Genomic DNA, 23,367 nt, shown 5'->3' with positions numbered 1-23,367 from the left:
AGTCAGATGCCTAAGGCCCAGATCAAGGGGAGTTTTCTTTTCATTTCACTCCTGCTTGGCTTATGTGGCTCTGTGCTCATCTTACTGGCTTCTGAGGATCACTTTCTCAGGTGCCTCATTCTCCCCATGCATTCTGTGTGGAACTGGGGCCCCTAAATTGAGGCTCAGGATTCCCTAGGTGGCAGGGTGCCTAGGAGTTAGGTGGTGCAATGCTTAACTCCATCTGTGGCTCTAACTCAAGAACACTAAACCTGAGCTGTGCAGTTGAAGCTAGCTATGGAGAGACTTCTATATCTCCTAATGTAAGTCAAGGGTAGTCAACAGGTGGACTGTGGGCCAAATCCAGATTGCCAGACACTTTTGAAGAGACCTGAAAATTTTATTTACTTATTATCATTTTATTTTATTATTGTTTTCTTTGGAATCTGGACCTTGACTGTACCTTGACTAAGAAATTTGGACCTTGACAAAAAATAATTGAGTACCCCCGATGTAAGTTATTATGCATTAAGAGAAATATGGTGATAAAGTGTCATCTTTCTGAGGGGATAATGCTCAGTGTTCTGTGTTGGTTGGCTGAAATGCTTTGCTTGTGTAATATTATATGTGTAATAAGATACATTATATTTACATTTCTCATTGTAAAGGAGATCCATTTAGTACAATATGGGCAATTATACCAATTCGCAGCCAAGATAGCTAAGAAAAATAAAACATATATTTATATAGTGATCCTTAATGATTATTGACTTTGGCAAATTAACATTTTTAACTAGTTTTGCTATTTAAAAAGTAAGTCGATCACCACATAGCAATCATATGTCATAAAAGATGATAAGTGCAATGTTTTAAAAACAGAAGCAGTGAAAGGTTAGAGCACTCCTGGGTGTCTTACAAACACAAAGCACATGGACAGATGTGCTGTCAAGCAAAAGGAGATTCAGAGTAAATCAAATAGCTGCCCACCATGTCCTATTTACCTGAAGATGTGAATATATTTATTTTCTTTTGATTTATATTAACCATAAAACTCCTCCTATACTTTCTGGGTGAACTTCTTTCCTGTACAAAGGGCCAGCACAAGGCCCGTGCCCATCTGCAGTCCTATTTAAGCCCTGTAAATGGTGCACTGGCCTTGGGTGTGCTCTACCCCTTAACACACCGTCCCATAAACATCAGCCTACTCGTGTCCCCTTCCTTTCCATCAGCTCACATAAAGAACTAAGTTTTGGAGCATCCTCAACATCAGCAAACTTCACTTGTTTCAGGTTAAGAATGAGAGTAGATTCCAAAGATCAGGGCACCCAGGGAGAACAGCCTGCTGGTATCTTCTCTCTTTCATAGTTAGGGTAGAGCTGAGCAAGTATGGATTTTTAAGTTAGTTGGCAATTCTGAAAAGTAAGAAAAAAATTGTTTTGAGTCAAACCAAAACATAATTTTTTCAAAAATTTTGACAAATTAAGAAGTAAAAAAAGTATTGACCCCAAATGAAGCATTTGGTTTTGATTTTTTCCATTTTTAACATTTAATTTAAAAAAGAAATTTAAAAATGAAAAAAGTTACTTTGAATCAAGAAAATAAAACATATAGTTTTTAAAATGTCAAAACATTTTCTTTGCATTTTTTCAGAATTGTTTTTTAAGGTTTTATCTTGACCAAAAAAAAAAAATTAGTGTCATACAAAAATTAGCAAAGTGTTTCCATGTTGCTGAATCTGCAATTTTTGCTGAAAAACTTTGCCCAGTTCTAACTGAGGATGCTCCAGCTTGAGCACCAATGCTGATCATAACTCTGGCAGTATGGGAGAGGGATAACTGTAATAGGGAGGCTTTCAGGAGGGACTATGGTAAGTCTTTTATGGTGTAGCATCCAAGTCACGTCACAACCCGAATAAGGGAGGTGTAGTAGGGTATTAAAGCACAATATGCCTTAATAGTGTTTATCTGGAATAACTTCAGGGTTTGTGTTTTGGCTGGTGGTCATATGTCATGGGCAGAATTTGATTTGCAGGATTATAGCAATAAATTTCAACCACCAAAGAAGTGCACCATTATTGCTGTTAGAGCAAAGAATTTTGTGGGGATGTTTAGAAAGTATCCTTCTAATGGGAGAAGCAAAATGAAAAGGGAAAGATTTAAATACCTCTTCTCTTCTATTGTTAATATATATAGTGTTTGTTATTTTTAAACCCTTCCTCTCTTTTTTATGGTTCCTTGGACTGTTTGGACCCTCCTCTAATGTTGTCCAAAGAAATCCCCTTTCAGCAGCTGTGTGTGGCCCAGCTGTCAGTTTAAACATTTTCTTTCATAAGCTAAATTTGGACTATTGAACAGTTCCTAGTTATTTTTTCCCTTCAATGCAGTGAGGTGTAAAGTGTTTGCAAGGGCTACAAACTGCTGCTGCAAGGGCTGCTTAGCACTTTGGGGGAGGGAGTTTAAACTATCACTTTCCTGCTTTATACACTCACTTTTTCCTGAACCCTCAAGCCAACCTTAAGCCTGGCATGGTGCAGTATTATTTTTGTCCTCCCTTGTTGATTTTCAACACCTCCCTCCCCTATGGACATAAGGGTTTGGGGTGTTGGATTCAATGATTAGGTCCCAGCTGTGCATCGTTGGGAGCTGGTGCACAGCTGTGGCATCAAAAAGTCCAACCTGGCAATCAGAATGTGGCTTTGCACAGTCCGTGTCTGCAGCCATATTCTAATTGTATTTACAGAGTGGCAGTTGAGGGTTTGTGGTCTATACTGGAAATATGATTGATGTATTGTGGTATGGCAGGATAAGGATGGTTACAGGTGAATACACACAGCAGCACAGCAGTGGTTCTCAGACTTTTGGAGCCTAAGACCCTTTACCATTTGTTTCTAAAATTCAAGACTGATCTAGCTAATACAATTATGAATGCCATTAAAAGTATGCTTACACACATGCACATTCAGCACACATGTATTCACTCTCATGATAGTTCAAACTGGTTTTTTTCAAGGTATGTTTTGCATCGGTAAAGTGGCCTAGGTGATATCTTTAAATCTGCCTGCAAGATACTGACTAATTTGCAGATGGAAGAATGAATTCATTGTAGAGGCATCTTGGAGCCTCTTTCTCTGAATATTATTTTTAAAAAACCTGCTGTTCTGGGCAATTTTCAAAAAATAAGGAAAAAAGGTCTTTAGAAATATCTTTAAGAAACAGCAAATGTCAGCTTCAGCAGGGATAATTTAGAAGTATCTGGAGGAAGTGTTAGATTCCAGAAAATGAGGGATATTGCATGCAAACATACATTTAAACCTTGGGAGAACAAACTGGATGTCAGGAAGGCTGTGGGACCTCATGAATCATCTGACACCAGTTTGAGAGCCTCTGGGAGAGAGAATAGGTGCAGAAGCATGCTCAAGATTAAGGCTGTTTATGGCATCTTTAACTATGACTTTCCAAATTTTCATAAGTTTCCATTTTTAACTTTTGACTCTCTACCTTTTTGATAACAGCAACATTCTAATAAGGCTTTTTCTTAATTAGCCAATGTATATTAATAACGTTAGATGTATAAAAAAAGTTTTTTGTCTAGGAACTTCCTTAGTTTTGTGATTAAAGTTGTTAAAAAAAGTACTGATACTTTTGCTAAATGGAAGTAAGACTATACTGTAGAAGAAAGCTGTGTTCATTAGTATATTTTAGTTTCCCATTTCCCAGAATTGCAAAGTTTCTTTGAAGTTATGTTTGTGGTATTCTTAAATGCAATCAATCAGGCTGGTTTGGGGTCTGTTATTGCAGGGCTTCTTGAATTACATCAGGTTGGCTTGTTCATCTCCAAATTTTAAGAAGTCAATAAGCTACTAGTCCTTCAAGCTGAGTGTTGCAATTCACAGACTTCTGAGAAGTTCAAAGATCTGTGGAGAATAACTCAAACGTTAACCATATAAGCTACCCACAAGGAATTAGTTCTCCTACAGCACATATTAATAAAGTAAAATTAAAGTTAATAAATGGAAATGAGATTCCTACATAAGTCAGGTTTATTCAAAAGTGAAAGATCTCATTTTTTTAACCTCTACCATCTCTCAAATGCCTTGGTCAATTAATTTGAAACTTTCATTAAAAAAAAATTCTTTAACAACACAACACTTACGGGGAATTTTAGGCAGAACAGATTGTTTTGTTTATAGGAATTAGAGAAGGAGGCCAAAAGTGAGTTTATAAGCTAGTTACAAGCTTCACTACAGAGTAAGTACCATGACCCCATAATACTTCTGGGCTAGATCGTGCTAGGTGTAGCAGAAAGATAGGGTGGTATGCAGTTGCATCATTTCAGGGGAAATACCTCCCTGAACTCTGAAACACTCTGAGAGAGCGTATCCTGTGAAGAGAGTCAGCACAGAGCCTCAAACAGGAGTTAAAATAGCTCTTGTGTGATACACAGGACTTGGCTAGCCCTCTGCACTGCACTGCACTTTACTCAAGGAGCATGCCCATTACAATGTCTCTTTATGTGATGCATTCTGCTCCTGTGTGGGTGCTGGCTCTGCTCTGTGGGCCATGGCCCTACCATACCCCTGTCTCCTGTGGCACACTGTATGTCCTCATGGGAATAGAATTCTAATCTCACTTACACTGGCGTAGATCAGTAACTGTACAGAAACCAGCAGATTTATGCGCCACTCTAAAACTGTTGTAAGCGAAGGACAATCAGGTTCAGGAAATGTATCTAACATTTGAATTCATGTCTAGGCAAAGTTTCAAAGATGTTAAAAGGTAGATTCAAACTACTGATAAATTAACCAAATTAACTTAGAATTTATAATAACTTTGAAAGATTCTGCGTTTGTCATACATTTCAATGGAAGTAGTGTTCCTTGAGTCCTACTCTATATCATTAGACTGTCAAAGCGGCAGTTTCCTATTTGACTTTTATTCTTTTTTGTTGGGGAATACTGAAGACACTTTACATTTGTTTGTGTAATTTACTCTTTGTAATTAGATGTAGTGGTTATACTGCAATTTCTTTTAAAACTCAACATTTATGTTGAATGAGAGAAGCTCATAAAATGACAACCTGCTTTTGATAGTAACAGCCATTTAGTAATTCCTGTGCCATCAAAAGGCCAATAAGTCTTCTATGTTCAGAAATCACACTGTAAAAAAGGCAATATGCATATAAATAGTATTCCATAGTTACTGAAAAACTTGTAAAAATGCTTACAAGATAAACCTTTATTGTAATTCTCCCAGCAAACACAGTTTACTATTAGAAACACAGAAATTTAAAAAAAAAATTCTTGCAGGCTTGCATAGATAAGAATATACTTATGAATTACTCGTTTTTCTGTGTTGAGAACCATTTCATAAATGTTTGACAGTCCATCTGGTGGCTGACAAAGAGCTGAGATCCTGGAAGTCCTGGGAATGCTGGCTTCTAAGTTCCAAGGTTCCTGTCTCAGCCAGTGCTTCTAGGGCTTCCAGGCTCCTGGCTCCCCATCAGCCCACCAGGCAGAATTTCATTTTGAACAGGAGTTCTGAAACTTCACTGCACTGGGACCCCCTGAACGGTGGGGCTTGGGCTTCAGCTCCAGGCCACAGAAAGTCTAATGGCAGTCCTGGCGACCCCATTAAAACAGGGTCACGATCCACTTTGGGTTCCTGACAGTTTGAGAACTGCTGGTTTAGAAACTTTTTTTTTTAAACAAAAGTTTCCAACTTTTTTCAGAAAATTTTGATTTTTGTTCCAAATCAGAATGAAATCAAATTTCAAAATTTGAAAATCCTCTATCAAACGGAACTACTGCTCTCTGCACAGCTCTACTAAAAACCACCCTGTAGGATCTTATTTTTCTAATAAGGCCAGCACTTCAAATTAATTCTTTAAATAATTTAAAACATAATTTACCTTTGTTTTTTGGACATATAGAAAAGTTTATAGTTGAAAGAGAGTAGTGGGGAAATAGGGAAAAAAGGCATTATGCTTTTCCCTACCAGTTATGCATTTATTATTTTTTTTTCAACCTCATCACTGTTCATCAACAATTTATGCCTCCACATTTTTCAAAGTATGATGTTATTCCTTACCAAAAAAAACCACTAGACTGAATGAACTGAAAGGCTGTAAAGTGAATTCTCAAAGACCTACTTGGGCAAGTTTCTGTGCAGTAAAGTGGCTTTCTTCATTGTAACTCCCAAGGTGTACACACTGGCAAGCCACTTAGTGCTCAGAAACTGCACAGTTGTAACGCTTTAAAAAAAACCAAGCACCCCGACAAGAGGCATAGAGCTTTCTGCACTGGGGCTACAGCGCTGCGATGCCAGTGTAGACACCGTGGTGATTACAGCGCTGTGATTGGCCTCCGGGAGGTGTCCCACAGTGCCTGTTCTCACCTCTCTGGCCATCGGTTTGAACTCTACTGCCCTGCCGTGAGGTAAACAACCATCATCCCCATCTCATACATTCCTTTGCAAATTTGAAAGTCCCCTTTCTGTTTGCTTGGTGATGCGTGCAGTGTCTCAGCGCATCTTTCCAGATGGTCATGCCTGTTCCATGCACCAGGCAATCCCCCACTTGGAGCAATGCTGAGCTGTTGGACCTCATCGGCATTTGGGGAGAGGAAGATATGCAGTCCCAACTGCGCTCCAGCCATAGGAATTATGATACCTATGGACAGATTTCATGATGCATGATAGAAAGGGCCCATGACCGAGTCACATTGAAGTATAGGGTAAAGGTGAAGGAGCTGCGGAATGCCTACCACAAGGCACGGGAGGCAAACTGCCGCTCTGGTGTTGAGCCCACGAGCTGCTGGTTCTACAAAGAGCTGGACACAATACTCGGTGGCGACCCCACCGCCACTGTGAAGGCCCCCGTGGATAGTTCATTGGCTCACGTGCCAGTCAAGAGTGGACAAGCCAGGAGGAGGAAATCTTGGACGAAGAGGGGCAGGGGGACCCAGAGACAGAGGATGACTCGGAGGACAGAGATGCATGCAGTCAGGAGCTCTTTTCTACCCCAGAGGAACCTAGCCAGTCACAGCAGTCAGATCTTGGCGAAGCACAAACAAGAGAGGAGGCCCCTTGTAAGTGGATCTGATTTGGGAAATTGCTGAAGTGATTTGTTGGGGGCAGGAGGGTTTCAGAAAGCAGGCTTGTCTCCCACCACATGCCTATTCTGAGTGGCGGAACAGGCTGTTGTTAGGGAGATTCCCGTGAAGTGAGGGAGTCTCAGAGATCTCCAGGAAACTCTCGTGGAGATATTGGGCAATCCGCTGCCGCAGGTTCCTTGGCAGAGCTGCTTTGTTTCTTGCCCCATTAACAGTAACTTTCCCATGACACTGTGCTGTCACGGGCGGGAGGGGAAGAGGGCGGGGAGGACACACCATTGCTCCAATGGTAGACTCTCACTCCGAACTGGTTAGCAAGCGATCGGTAGCAGTCTGGAGTAGCCAGCTTCCACAGTGCAATCACCACGCATTTTTCCAACGAAAGGGTAGCTCTCATTCTCATGTCCTTGCGCCTCAGGGCTGGGTCGAGTCCCATGAATGTGGCTTTCCTCATGCGAAAGTTCCGCAGCCCCTGTTCATCATCCCAGATGTGTATCACGATGTGATCCCACCACTCATTGCTTGTTTCCTGAGCACAAAAGCGGTGTTCCACTGTGGTCAGCACCTCCACGAATGCCACAAGCAATCTCATGTCATAGCTACTATGTGTGGCAAGATCAACGTTGCACTCTTCATGATTTTGTAATTTAAGGAATAACTCCACTGCCACTCATGACGTATTGGTCAGAGCGAGCAGCATATAGGTCAGCAAGTCAGGATCCATTCCTGCAGCCTGAAAGAGGCAGGGCACACAGTACACAAATGGTTGAAAGATGGCGTGAAATGCGGACAGAAGCACAGGGATTGCTGGGATGCAAAGCAATGCATCATGGGGCATTGGGACTGGACCCAGGATGCCCTGTGATCCCCTCCACCTTCCCACAAGTCTTAGTGGCAAAAGAGGAAGAGGTACTCTGTGGGATAGCTGCCCAGAGTGCATCTTTCCAAATAGCACTGCAAGTGCAGCAAGTGTGAACATGCTATTGCGCAGGCAACTGTCAGTGTGAACACACAACAGCGATTTTCCTTCTGCGCTCTCTGAGCAGCGCTGTAACTGCCAGTGCGTAACTTTGCCAGTATAGACCTGCCCAAAGTCAGGGAATGACAAAGTTAAGATGGCCTTCACAACCTTAACTTTGCCAGCCTGTGTACACAGTCTTTTATGACACAATCTTGCTATAGTTTCACAGGACCTCTGCCTCATTCAGCAGATTTGCAGCTTTCAATTAACAAGGCAGTTCAATATTTCATTTTATCCTCATCATTCATTGCATGGCCCCATGCATCATTTAAGGCCCCATCCAATGCCCACTGAAGTCAATGGGATTTGTTCCATTTACATCAATGAGTACTGGATTGAAACCAACAGGCTGTGAAATAGAGAGCACTCTGGCCTGGATCCAACAAAACACTTAAAGTGCTTAACTTTAGGCAACCTTGCAACATTGAGCTGTTACTGTGCACCAGCCAACTGACTTTATTTATTGGCTATTCATCATTATGACCCTGATTCAGAGAAGCATCCATATTCAGTACTTCAATGAAACTTAAGCACATTTGTTTCAATGCTTAACGTTAAGCACCTGCTTAAGTACTTTCCTGAATAGGGATAGACTGAATTACATCTTTAACTAAATCAGGGCCTATAAACAGCTTAATATCTCACAAATTTTGATGAATTTTTCCTCGTAACATCCTGATGAGGTAGGGAGTATCATTATCCCCATTTCAAAGATGCAGAGAGATTAAACAACTTGTTCAAGGCCACACAGGAAGCCTGTGGTAGAGACAGGAATAGAACTTAAAGCCCTAGGGGGCCCAGTCCAGTTCCTTAATCAGATGGCTACTGTTAATATCACTTTTCACAGCAGCAGACTTGCTAGCCAGCTGGGAGGCAGTGAAAAGTAATATTAACAAACAACATAGAAATACCACTTTTTACAGCAGACTTACTCAGCCCTGGCAAGCTGTGGGACAAATTAAGCCCTGGATGGGGAGGTGGTAGAGAGGCAGTGGGAGCAAGGGCAGAGCTGTGGGGGCCCAAAGCCCTGGAGCCGGGGACCAGAGCTGAAGGACACAGTGGGGACCAGGAGCAATGGGGCGGTAAGTGCAGGTCAGAGCCTGAAGCTCTGCAGATGGGCAATGGAGCCCGACACCATAGAGCCAGAGCCTAGAGCTCGCCACCCAGGGCTGAAGCTGGAAGCTCGCGCCCCGCCTTTCCTGGGAAAGTGGGGAACTTATGCAGCTGCCTGCTTCTCTGGCATTTGTGACTCCAGAGCGGGGCAGGGACAAACTGCTTCTTCCCTGCACACCCCTTCTCCCCCCATCACCACCCAGGAGACTGTGGCTGCAAGAAAATCTCCTGGTGGCCGCAGTTGGCCATGTTGGGTGCATATGAGAAACACTGATATAACTGAACTACGGGTAGCGATGGTGGGATATTTTAGTCAAAAAGGCTAGTGTAGATGCACTCAATATGTCTACTTTGGACCCATGATCAAGTTTATTTTTGAGTAACAATGCCTAAAATTAAGCACAAATCCACTGAAGCAACAAGTGAAATGTGTGGGAGAGACACTAAAAGTGAGATGCAGATACAACGAGGAATATAAATGCCAAATTAAATGACAAAAGTTAAGAACCAGTTCTAGTTTTTTAGATTTCATCACATGCACTTGGTTAATTGAAAGAGGAAGGCATTAATGCTGTCACAGACATCTCTCTTGAGCATTGCTTTGACCTATTCTCACACATACATAAACACACAACATTTGAGTCACTTTACTAGCTCCTTTTTGGTTTGTGCATTAAACTCAAACTTGCTTTCAAGGTCTTACATCACACAGCAACTGTCGTCAACTTTGATCTGGTCTGCTGTTGCATTTCTACTCCCTTCCCTTGCCCATTGGTCTATTTGGTCTTGCTGTAGAATCACCAACGGAATATGAATGTTTTGCGCTTTAAAAAACAAAACAAGCAGATTCATGGGCTACACTGACATATATATGTTTAAAGAGTCAGAGCCCAACTCATTTTAAAGACTTATGTACACTTGCTTAAATTTGCATGGTATGACTAATCCCACTGAGAACAGGATTAGTTACAATGTATAAAATTAAATATGTGCATAAATGGTTGCCTACATTTGTAATCATAGACCTATAATCCGTTTCTGTCCTTCCCTCTCCTCTTCCTGTAAATACAATGTCCTTCCTAGCCTGTTAAATCCATCAATTAGACTATACATTCTTTAGAGCAGGGGCCTATCTTTTATTTGTTTTCTGTGGGTGCTATACATTTATTAATATGGAAGTCATATGATTAGTGCAACCAGAAGTTATATACTTGATGCAGAAATGAGTGGCTGAAATTCAATGGCCTGTGTTATACAGGAAGTCAGACTAGATGAGCATAATGATCCCTTTAGCTTAAAAAAAAAAATCTATGAATCTGAGGCATGCCAAAAATACATGCCCTCTCTTATCTTAATGCTGCCTGAGGAAAGGTTTTGTCTAGAGCTGACTAGAGGATGACAATTCTGTTTTGTGGCAACTTTCAAGGTTTCAAACTTTGTTTTTGTTCCCCACTGGAATGAAAACAAAACCCTTTAAATGTTTTTGTAAAAACAGAAATGTGTTGAAGTGTCCTTTTTCAGTTCAAAACCTGAGCTATTCAGGAAGTGCATGTGTGGGAATTTTTCCATTTGAATCAGGCAGAGTAGGGACTTGATGCTGGCCAGGACCCCTAACCACCAGGCTATAGAGTGTGAGAAACTCTCTCCTTCTCTCCCATCCCCAGCCTGATGAAAACTTTGTGGAAATAAGTACCTCTCTGTAAAACATTATGACTTTGATGAAACAGCATATTAAAGTGAAATTTCATTTAGTCAGAAATGTTTCAGCCAGCTCAAGTTCTGTCCCTTGCTCTACCATGTACCTGTCTGATATTGGACAAAGTGGGTGAGGTAATATCTTGCATTGGACTGACTTCTGTTGGTGAGAGACAAGCTTTCGAGCTTACACAGAGCTCTCCTTCAGGTATGGGAAACTAACTCAGGGCAGCATACACTTTAAATGCGTCATTGGACCAGCTGCAACAGTGCAGCTCTAATGAAGATGCTCTAAGCTGACGAGAGAGAGCTTCTTCCATCTGTATAGGTTTCAGAGTAGCAGCCGTGTTAGTCTGTATTCGCAAAAAGAAAAGGAGTACCCGTGGCACCTTAGAGACTAACAAATTTATTAGAGCATAAGCTTTCGTGAGCTACAGCTCACTTCATCGGATGTGTATAGTTAATCCACTTCCACCCACATAGTTGCAGAAATTTAGTGCACTGGATGAGGTATATCACATATTGTGATAGGCATGTGTAGGACCCATGAAATGTGTGTTGTGGGGAATGTTGATCATTGTAGAAGTAGAGCTAGGTCTGCAGATTTTGCATTTATTGTTCTGGCAGGGTCTGGTGCCTCTTTGAGTTGGTGTGTCCTTGTCTGTGAGGAACTTGCTTCTGGTGAAGAGCTTGGGGAGGTTGAGGGATCGTTTGAAGGACAAAAGAAAGGGTTCCAAAAATATTTATTTCAGGTTGGGTCCTCATCAAGTATCCGTTATAATTGTATGATGATACCCCAAGTGGGTTCCAGTGCAAGGCGGTAGGTGACAATTAGGGGTGTGCTGGGAGAGGGGGTTTTATTTCTGTATTGAAGCAGGTTCTTTCAGGTTATTAGGATGGCCCATTGCATGATGAGATCTATTTTTCTGATAGAGTATCCTTGTTTGGTGAAGGCAGTGTGCTAAGTATATATCCTGGACTTGTTGGAGCATATTCTGTGGTATCTGAATGGCTGGCTATAGATAGATTGCTTGGTGTGTTTTGGGTGGTTACTTGATCTATGTAGATAGATGTGGTGATCCATGGGTTTCTTGTATATGGTTGTCTGTAGGGTTCCATTGTTGAACCTGATTGTGGTGTCCAGGATGTTGATGTTGGTTTGGAGAATGTTCCAGAGAGAATTCAATGGATGGGTGGTGGTCACTGAAGTTTGGTCGAAATCTGTGAAGAAGTTTAATTGGTCTGCCAGAGGATGAAAAAATCTTTGATGTATCTCAGGTGTATCATTGGTTTCATGGTGACTTTGTCCAGAAATTCTTCTTCAAGGAGCCCTATGAAGAGGTTGGGATACTGGGGAGGCATTCTAGTACCTAGGGCTGTTCCTATGTGTAGTGAGGTGGAGTGGCCCCCTTCTGAGCAGGAGAGTGAGGGACCACTACACTCCACCTGGTGGGCAGAGATAAATCCCCCCTCCCCACTGGAAGTCTCAGGGTGGGACAAGAAGTATAAAAAGGATTGTTCCGGCACTCAGTTGGGGCTGGGGCACTGGAGGGAGCAGACAGCTCTTCCAGGGGGCTGGGATCTCAACAGGATCCTGAACTAGGCCCAGAATGGCGCTGTGCCCTGTGGCCAGAGGAGACAGACGAGTGTCCTGAGGAGCTGCCAGGACCGCTGTCAGACAAAGTCCCTGAAAAATTGTGAGGACTGTCGGTGGCCGAGTAGCCCGAGGAGACAGAGGACTTTTGCACTACAGAGCCCTACACTCAGACTGTGGTAGGAAGTAGCCCGGGGAACCAGACCCTGGTCCGGTTCTGCTGCCGGAGTGAGATTCCCCACTGACCCAGTGGCAGAACATTCTGCCAACTGTTAAGGCCCTGGGCTGGGATGCGTTGGAGTTGGGTGGGTCAGCATCTCCCTGCTCCCTGCCTCTCCACTCCTGGGTGGCAGCCTCCCAAGCTGAGGTCCAAGAGGCCTGCATTTGTCAGCCATCCGCTGGAGTAAGGGCACCTGACTGTTTGATGCCCCACGCTGCCCAAAGGTGCTGGGCTATAGACTGTGCTCTGCCCCATCCAGGGAGCCAGAGCTCCCTTATAGACTGTTAAGTACTGCTGGCCCAGCAGAAGGTGCTCGGCTATAGACTGTTTGTGGCTCTGTCCTGCCCAGAGGGCTGGAGTTTCCCCTACAAACAGTGACTTGCAGTCTGCCTGTTGTGAGGCAGAGTGGCCTTCCTTCCCACTCGAAGGCCACACCATGGTTTAGACAAAGTGTTTGCTGTTGAGTGTAAAATTGTAATGGGTAAGGATGAAATGGATGAGTTTGATTATGTATTTGGAGTGTATATCTGAGGGTTGTCCATTGTCTTCTAAACATTTGATGCAGGCAGCTATGCCATCATTATGAGGGGTGTTGGTGTATAGAGAGGTGACATCCATGGTGGCAAGGATGGTGTTCTGAGGGAGGTTGTTAATGTTGTGGAGTAAGTGGGTTGTATCCTGGAGGAAGCTGGCCCTTTGTGTGGTGAACGGTTTGAGGATGGTTTCTATGAGTTCCGATATTCCTCCAGTGAGTGTGCCGTGGCCAGATATGATGGGTCTGCCTGGCTTCCTTTGTTTGCGTATCTTGGGAAGCAGTGCTTAATTTGTAATGAAAGAGGTGTGGGGCTTAAGCAATTTTTTTACATTCATAACTGATGCAGCAAGCCTAAAGGTGCCAAAGCTATGAACTACCAAGCCTAGAGGTGCCGGGCCTCAGCCCTGACAATCCCTGGAACAAATTAAGCATTGTGGGGAAGCATGTAGAAGGTCCTGGGATGGGTTTGTGGAGGTTGAGTTTGTAAATTTTCTCTTGGATTTGTTTAAGGATATCATCAAATCCTTCCCCAAATTCCTGGATAAATTGTGATGTGGGGGTCTTCTTTGAGTTTGTTATAGTAGGTGGTGCTGGAGAGTTGTCAGTTGGCTTTGTTAATATAATCATCATACTTGAGGACTAGAATTTGCCCCCTTTGTCTGCTGGCATGATCACTATCTGATGGTTAGATTTCAGGGACTGTATAGCTGTTATCTCATTGGTGAAGACTGTGGTGGATATGATATTTATTAAGGGATTCACAGTCCATTATTTTCCTGCAGCAATCAACATAATGGTCAAGAATGTGGTTTTGTCTACTCTGTGGTGTCCAGTCAAATGATTCTTTTCTCTTATGCTTGTCAGTGGGATGTGATAGTTGTGACTGATGTCTTCGTTGTTGTGAAAGAATTCTTTGAGGCAGAATTGGTGGAAGAATTCTTCTAATTATCCATGTTAGTATGATTTCAGAGCGGTAGCTGTGTTAGTCTGTATCAGTCACGTCATCAAGGATCTACAACCTATCCTGAAGGACGAGCCATCACTCTCACAGATCTTGGGAGACAGGCCCCTCCTTGCTTACAGACAGCCCCCCAATCTGAAGCAAATACTCACCAGCAACCACACACCACACAACAGAACCACTAACCCAGGAACCTATCCTTGCAACAAAGCCCGTTGCCAACTCTGTCCGCATAATCACATCAGCCACACTATCAGAGGCTCGTTCATATGTGCATCTACCAATGTGATATATGCCATCATGTGCCAGCAATGCCCCTCTCCCAGGTACATTGGTCAAATTGGACAGTCTCTATGTAAAAGAATAAATGGACACAAATCAGACGTCAAGAATTATAACATTCAAAAACCAGTCGGAGAACACTTCAATCTCTCTGGTCACTCGATTACAGACCTGAGAGTGGCTATTCTTCAACAAAAAAACTTCCAAAACAGACTCCAATGAGAGACTGCTGAATTGGAATTAATTTGCAAACTGGATACAATTAATTTAGGCTTGAATAGAGACTGGGAATGGATGAGTCATTACACAAAGTAAAACTATTTCCCCATGGTATTTCTCACCCCCCACTGTTCCTCAGATGTTCTTGTTAACTGCTGGAAATAGCCTACTTTGCTTGTCACCATGAAAGGTTTTCCTCCTTTCCCTCCTGCTGCTAGTGATGGCTCATCTTAAGTGATCACTCTACTTACAGTGTGTATGATAAAACCCATTGTTTCATGTTCTTTGTGTGTGTATATAAATCTCCCCACTGTATTTTTCACCAAATGCATCCAATGAAGTGAGCTGTAGCTCACGAAAGCTTATGCTCAAATAAATTTGTTAGTCTCTAAGGTGCCACAAGTACTCCTTTTCTTTTTGCAAATACAGACTAACACGGCTGCTACTCTGAAACCTATCTGAGAGAGTGAGCATTAAAATAGGTACCAGCAGTGTTAATGCTTCCCTCTTGCACTCAGGGAGCATTAGCTGCAGCTTTATTGCTGTCTCCTATGCAGCAGTGCTGGCAAGCAAGTATAACAATAGTCAGTGGAGTAAAAGTAGATATTAACGCATTACATCATTTCTTTTGTAATCCTGACCCATGCCATTTGCCAACCCCAAAATGTTGAGCAGCCTTGATGGATGCCCGAAGAATCATAAGATTGGCTTAAAAATCATGGTTCTAAAAATACATTTAGGGTGTTTTATTTAATCACTGGCTTTTGCAACTTGAGTTCACAATTGCAAACTTTTCTCCAACCACCATGAGAGCTAGAAACATTTTTTTGTTTAAAACAAAAAACAAAACTCCCCCTGAGATTCTGAGGCCTTCACATGAGTCCAGGGCTTTAAGAAAAAACACCCAATATTACAACTCATGGTCAAATCATGAGAGTTGACTGTGACTAGGAAACAAAAAGTCACTCTTATCAGGATTTGTCTCTTCCTTATTACAGCTTCTAAGAAGACTATTTTGTCAATAATTAAGCAAATTACCTGAATCCCTCAGTCAGTTTCCTGAAAAAAGCGGGATTGCACAGAAAGTGCAGAGGATGAAATCATCCATACGGTTTTATATATATACAAAACCTCACTAAGCTAGGAACCATCTGTCAGGTGAGACCATTGAGTTACAGGATTGTGTAATAATGAAAAGTTCTGAGTTTGAATAGATAATAGATGGACTAATGAGAAATGAAATATTTTGTGGTATTACTGATAACCAGGTCAAAGCAAGTTTATTAGAAGAAATGGACATGAATTTGCAAAGAACAGTAGTGATTTGCAGAGCTAGTGAAAATTATGCATCACAAAAAGTGTGAGCAAGCCAAAGAGAACAAAAGTGCATCTAATTAAAAATTCACATCAAAGCATAAAGACAGAATACAAGGATAAATAAATAGTAGAGATGTATTTGCAGTAAACATGGCAGTAAACACAATTTAGCAATAAGGTGTCAAACTAAAGGAATGATGTGTGATGCAAGCAATAAATTAACCATTTTGGAGAACTGTCAGCACAAAATACAAAGAAATACAAAAGCAAAATTGTGAATATAACAGGAAGACAAAGCTCTTACGATTATGCAAAACAGAGTTCTTGATTGAGGCTCTTAAGTTTACAGAGGGAGGTTCTGTAAGAGTCTTATTTCTAGTGTCACAAATAAATGAACAAAAGAGATTTTCTAGATTGATTCTGGAATGGAACAACAAGTAGCTACATGAAGATTAGTGACTGGCCAATATTAAAAATGGAATCTGGAGCTTGCACTACATATAAATATCTCAAATTGTTAAAGATCCCATTAGGACACTTGAACTGGGAAGGAAATGGTTTTCCTGTTCTCTGAAAATTTGAGATATCAAAAAACCCCACCAAAACAAAAAACAAAAACAAAATAAAAACAAACCAATCACAAACCCAATCACAAACCCACACACTTGAAATTGAGATTAAAAAGTAAATAAATAAATAAATCTGAAATTGTGAATCAAAATCTGAAAAAAATAAAATTGACTCAGGGAAATCAAAGATTTGTTTTGATTTCAACCATTTTTAATTTTTTTTTAAATATAATTATCTTAAATGTCTAAAGTCATTTTGAACAGAAAAAACAAACATTTTTATTTTAAAAATGCCAGGTACATTTTGACAACTGAGAATTTTTTGTAGATACTTTCAAGTCAAAATTTCCTGCAAAAAAAGTTTTGCTGAAGAATTCCCAACCAATGCTCTTTCAGGATACTGTCACAAATCTGTCCTTGGGAGAGCACCCCCATCAGGAGCTACAGGCAAACATGTGTGTGGGTCTCATTGCCACTGCCCCCACAGACACTGCAGGGTGTGTCAGTCTAGAGGAACAGGCACTCAGCCCTCCAGCCAAAGCCTCCTGGATGTTTCTTCCCTTCTCGGGGTCCCAGATGAACCAAACAGTCAGCAAACAAGGTTAAATAAAAGCATCAGGGAAAGAAAGAAAGAAAGAAAGAAAGAAAGAAAACCTGTAGGTAGCATCTGTCAGGATAGTGGGCTTCTTACTTCAGCAGGCCTTGGAAGTATCACAGTCCACATCAGAGTCCCCAGGCTCTCTACTAGAAGTTTTAATGCCTTTCCCCTTCTTAGGCCAGAGGATCCATGTTCTCCTTTCTACAAGGGCAGAGGGCCTATTGGCTGTTGTGCTCCCAGAAAGTAGTCCAACAACCTATTCCCCTCCCAGCTTGCCCCGAGCTGAGTGGGGGAGTTTTCGCTTTGAACGCCTACTTCAGTCCTAGCATGATTTTCAAATGCGGAGGGGTAGGCCCCATGTGACCTGGTGGTGCCTGGGGCAGCCCTTACTGGAAATGCCAAGGTCAGTGAGGCTGCAAAAGAGAGAGCAGATTACTCCCAAGACTGGCAGGTAACACTGAAGTTAAACTCCTCAACCAGTCACCAACTGTGCTTCTGATCCCTCACGCTGGTTATCAAGAAGCAAAAAAGAAATCTTTGTTGCATTCCAGTTCTCTGGCTCCCAGTCAGCACGTAGGTCCAGTACAGTAAAAAGTGATTTAAACAACTCTGCTCACATATACAAAATGTTCTTCTGACCCCAAAGGATCACATTACCACATCAGTATAGGTTTGGATCTTACCCAAAATACCATGCTGCCAGCCAATCCTTTAGTGTCTAAAACTAAAGGCTTATTATAAAGAAAAAAGAAAGAACAAGAAGAGAGATGTTGAATGGTTAAAACCGTCACATACATACAAAGACTTCAAAGTCCATATATCAGATTCCTAGCAGTATTGGTGAGTTTGCTGGCATGTAAGTCCCTCTGGAATACATCCACAGCTTGGATGGGTCATTCAGTCCTTTGTTCGGAGCTTCATTTGTAGAAAGATTACTCCAGAGGTAAGAAGCAGGAATGAAGACAAAATGGAGAGATGCAGCTGCCTTTTATAGTCTTTTGCCATGTGGCTTGTGCTTCCTTTGTTTCAAACACAAGCTTCCCAGCACATGGCTTGGAAGCCTTAGAGGTCTGTCCACAGGCATGCCTCTGCATGCCTGGCTGAGTCATAAAGTGTATCCCTTGCCTTTTCTCAATGGGTCAATTGTATAGCTGATGGTCCTTAATGGGCCACCAAGCAGGCTAGGCATGCTGATGCCAAACTCTCTGGGGGTGTGACCCAGAAGCATAGCACAAGTTTTGAAATACAGACATACATGCATATCTTAACCCATAATACAAAGGTGATACAAACATATAAACAAGATGGTCATATTTAACAAATTACAATATTTCTGCAGATACCATACATGGCGCATCTGGCATAACTCATTGCAATTTTACAATATTGGTGTTCATAGTATCCTAAAGTGCCCCCAAGATTCCATATGGTGTCACAACCCCCTCTAGCCTAAAGCAGCCCCTTCCATGCTGGTACAGGGTTTGTATATCTTGTCACAGAACTATACAAATACCACAGAACTTCCCACTAGCACTGAGAAATAAAACAAAAGCTGAACTTGACTAGATGGTAAAATTATTAAGCAAATACAGCCACCACGATAAAAGCAAAGAAGTTAATGAATTATATAGATCAAAAAGATTTGAATAAGACCATCAAACATGAATGCTATCCCATGAAAGCAATTGAGTGGTCATGTATAGATTTCAAAATGCAAAAATATTTTCACCTCTGGATGCAAGCTAATGATTTTGGGAGGATCAACTTTATAAAAAAAAGTGCAAACTCTGTACTCTCAACTCTCCTGAATGTATGTTTAAATGCACTTCCTTCAGGATTGCCTTGGCATTAAAAGATCATGACCTGGATCTTTTAGAATGAAAATAAGTGCCATGTCGCAAATCCAAAATCAACAATGAGAGACTGTGTAATGTCCTGCAAAGTATGAAAGAAAAGAACTGTAAATTGAAAAAGTACAAATAAAAGATAGGACTGAACCAGTTTAGTTGTGTGGGACACATACTCAGTAACACACAAACTTAAGAAAGGTGGAGGCAATTGCACAACTGGAAAGACCCGAAAAGAAGGAAGCCCTCCAGAGCTTCATAGGATATATGAATACATCTCAGCAAATTCATCCATAATTTGCTACAATAGAGTGCTTCACTCAGAATACTGTATGATGTCAGTACAGACTGATGCGAGGGTGACTAAAGAGACAAGCTGGGTGAGGTAATTTTTTTTTTATTGGACTAACTTCTGTTGGTGAAAGAGACAAGCTTTTGAGCTACACAAGCTCAGGTGCGGGGAGGAAAGGTCTGGGAAAGGTACTGGAGTGACAATTAAGAGAAAACCCTTGGAAATTAAAAAAAATTGTCTCAGTAGCACCGATTTGGAAATATTTGGAAATGAACAAAGATACTAAAATCTCAGTCAATGCAAGCTCACAGGGGATGGAAGAAGTCCTGCAAAATGATCACCCAGTGGTATATGTTTGTAAAGCACTGAATAAAATAAAGCAGAACCATGCTCAGGTTTAAAAAAAAAATGCTGGCCGTTGTTTTGGTTGCAAGTGGCTTCATTGACCTGTGGCCATTGGAAGGCCCATTACAGAAACCAGTGTAAAACAACACCTATAGTTTAGAAAATGATAATGAAATTGCAAAAGTACTTGTTCAATGTGAAATATAGGCATAGTAAGGGACTTCTATGACCAGATATGCTTTCAAGAGTGCCTATAAATAATGAAAGCAAAGAGTTGTAGGAAGAAGAATTTGAAGTGAATATGACTCAAGTCCTACCAGTTTCCAAAGCAAAATTTGCAAGGCTCAAATGAGAAACATATAATGACCTAACATTACAACAGCTTGTGAGAGTAATTCTATATATATGCCCAATAGAAAAAGCGCAAGCACCCATAGGTGCTGGAACTAGGGGTGCTGCTACATCCCTTGACTTGAAGTGGTTATTATATACAGGATTTACAGTTTGGTTCAATGACTCTCAGCACCCCCACTATGCAAATTGTTCCAGCAGCCCTACAAGCAAGAAACTCATTTTGACTACTAAGATGAAATTGCTGCATATGATGGTGTCAAATGTCTGAGGGGTAGCCATGTTAGTCTGTATCCACAAAAATAATGAGGCAGTTAGTTAAAATCTAACAGATTATTTAGGCATAAACTTTCGTGGTTAAAAAACCTCACTTCTTCAGATGCATGGAGTGAAAATTACAGATGCAGGCATAAATATACTGGCACATGAAGAGAAGGGAGTTACCTTACAAGAAGAGAACCAGTGTTGACTTGGCCAATTCAATCAGCTGGATGTGGTCCACTCCCAATAATTGATGAGGAAGTGACAATACCAAGAGAGGGAAAATTGCTTTTTTAGTGAGCCAGCCACTCCCAGTCCCTATTCAAGCCCAAATTAATGGTATTAAAGCTTATGCACAAATATATTTGTTAGTCTTTAAGGTGCCACCGGACTCCTCGTTGCATATGATGGGATTCTGTACAAAGTACAATTTCAAATTTTGCAATTAACAGAATATTGTTGTAAGGACACAATATAGTCACAAACAATTTCATTTTCCTTCTGATTGTAAGCACCCTGCAGTAATTAATGCTTTGGCTTTTTTCATCCAGATTGTCTGGTTTGTGTTCTTGTGTGACTGAGCAAAGGGGCTGGAAAGCCTCTAAATCTCCCTAGAGATGTTGCTTATTATTTACCATGCATTATTTTCCTACTATCCTAACATAGACACACCAAACTTTCTGATAAGGATTCTGGGTAGCATAGTCCAACATGCACCATCCTGTGCTAAAGATATACTGTCATTAGAACTACACCGTGAGCCAGACTCTCATATAGGTAAAGGCCATTTCATTGCCAGAGAGTGTTGTAAAGGGGACTTCATGTACATGAAACTCATGTCTTCAGTGCTCAATTCTGTTTTCACTTCCACAGGTGCAACAAACTTCAGTAGTTGCACCCAAAGGCACAACTCAGTCTAATGGCTCAGCAGGTGCATGAAGGGACTATTAATGTTATTATGTCTCTTGTTTATCTGTATATTTTAAAAATTAATCCTCTATTTTACCATTCATTTAATTCATTTAATTGGGATTTAACATTCTAATGAAGGTAATTCAGTGCAAGAATATGGAAGTTTTCATCCATGCCTAAATCCAGTCTGGTTTACACATTAAATAATTGCACCCAAATTTTTGAACCTGCAAATATTTTTGGAGTAAGACATCTGCCCTTTGTGTTTGTTTGCACTTTGGGCAATGCTAGCTTATTTTTCCACACATTGTTTTATTTTATAAAACACTAACACTTGACTTGTTGTTTGCTTGATGCCTTCCCTGTGGGTACCATGGCATTGTGTTGGGGATGTCATTTAATGTTTTGCATGTACTAAGTGCCTCCTGGACATTTCTATTGCTCTGGAGATATGTTTAGGGTGACATATAAACTGTGAAAAATAACAGGGTGCAGAAGTAGCAGCTATGAACTGCCATAGTAACAGCAGAAATAACATGTTTTTCTACACATATTACATCAGTGGTTTTTATTTTCACTGGTATGGTGTGGTACAAGCATATACATATCATGCGCTCCCCTATAGTTGTGTAAAATTGAACGTTGACATATTTAAAACCTTTATATTTATTTAAATGGTAAGTGGTCTACCATATCCACATCAACCCTTGACTAAGACAACACGCTACTGTCAGGAGCTTTTGCAAAGGAATTTCTGATTGCAGACATTATTGCCATCTGCTCCCAATGAAATGACATATTGCCGATCATCGCTGCCCAGGCCGGATATTTGCAAGTAATTTATAATAGAAGAGGAAGGCAGGTTCATCACCAGAGTGAATAATAAAAGTGATAAAATGTAATCTTGATAGATAATCCTGTTAAGAGGGAAATTGAAACTATTTAAACATCCTGCCTGATACTAAGAGGCTATTCTAGAGGATTAGAGCTAAGATTAATACTCAGCATTCAGAGACATAACTTCCTCAGTGAAGTCACAAACACTTCCTGAATCATGGGTGTTGTTTTTTTTCTTGTTTGTTTGTTTTTTTTGAAGACTACAAAGACTGAGTGATAGCAGAATAAACCCAAATCTGTTCTTATGTATTTGTTTGAACAGCATAGGTTTTTCAGGAAAGCCTAACAGTTTGTTACCTTAGCTTGAGAATGTTTGCATTACGTTGGCTTCAGCAGACGTTTGAAAGACACAATTGACTTTCTTTTAAAAGCTGATCAAGTTAACTCCTTAGAATGCTAAAGGAGGTCTGAGTCTTGTGGCATTTCTATCAGTTGTATTGACTGAAAAGCACTCTTGTCACAGAGCAGAATTGTAAACTCTCTACTCAGAGCTTGATTCTCATTGGCTCTTACCCACTTGTACAGTGAAGGAGGGCTCAGGGAGCTTTCCTCCCTTGCATGGTACACATGTAAGGGCTAGACAGAAGTGCAGCCCTTGAGCTTTCAGGAATATAAGGACTTCTTTGCACTGACTCCTTTGGATACACTTTGTGTCCCGAAAAGGATGGAGAGAGGTAGGCGGGAGGCAAGTCTAGGGCACTAGCCTATGGAGAGGGCTAGTTTTGTGGGACATAGTGGAGGTTGCACTGCCTCTGTGGATGGGGGTGCTGCAGGAGGTACTGCAGGAGGAAAACCCCTCTTGTTCCTTCCAATGGAGTGTTACAACTCTGCAGTGACTCTTACTATGGGCTGTGTTTAACACACACAGTTTAGCCCTCAATGTTGTTATAAACTCAGATAGGTGTATAACTTAAGCCTTTCTGCATGCACTGTTGTTGTAGTCCTAGTGGTCCCTCCTTAAGCTTTTCTGTATAACTTATCGCAGTGCAAGGTTAATAGGTAGACATATACCAGAAGAAAGGTATCTACAGAATTAAACTGCAGATAAGTATTTCAAATTACCACATTCTTTAATGGACATCTGATAACATCAGCTTGAACTTTGAAATACACACTCTGAATCAGTGCTCCTGAGAGTGATTAAGATGAACATTTTAAAAAGTTGGCCTCTCCCTTTTTGCAGGTGTAATTTATGCAACTGAATTACAGACAAAAGTCTGAGTATCTATGGCCTCACTGTGGGTATGCCTG

The 23,367-nt window shown here is 41.2% G+C and overlaps 1 long non-coding RNA gene across 1 annotated transcript; it reads left to right on the top strand.

The window, feature by feature from the left end:
* The first annotated feature begins 351 nt into the window (after positions 1-351).
* LOC122460394 lies at positions 352-21,417 on the top strand. Its single transcript, XR_006281672.1, has 3 exons — positions 352-481; positions 11,338-11,342; positions 21,406-21,417. It is a non-coding gene; the product is annotated as an uncharacterized LOC122460394 (long non-coding RNA).
* Positions 21,418-23,367: the final 1,950 nt, after the last annotated feature.

The sequence above is a fragment of the Dermochelys coriacea genome, chromosome 5 (assembly GCF_009764565.3).
Source record: "Dermochelys coriacea isolate rDerCor1 chromosome 5, rDerCor1.pri.v4, whole genome shotgun sequence".
Lineage (NCBI taxonomy): Eukaryota > Metazoa > Chordata > Testudines > Dermochelyidae > Dermochelys > Dermochelys coriacea.
Note: the sequence above shows the minus strand (reverse complement) of the source record. Positions and strands in the feature narration are given on the sequence as shown.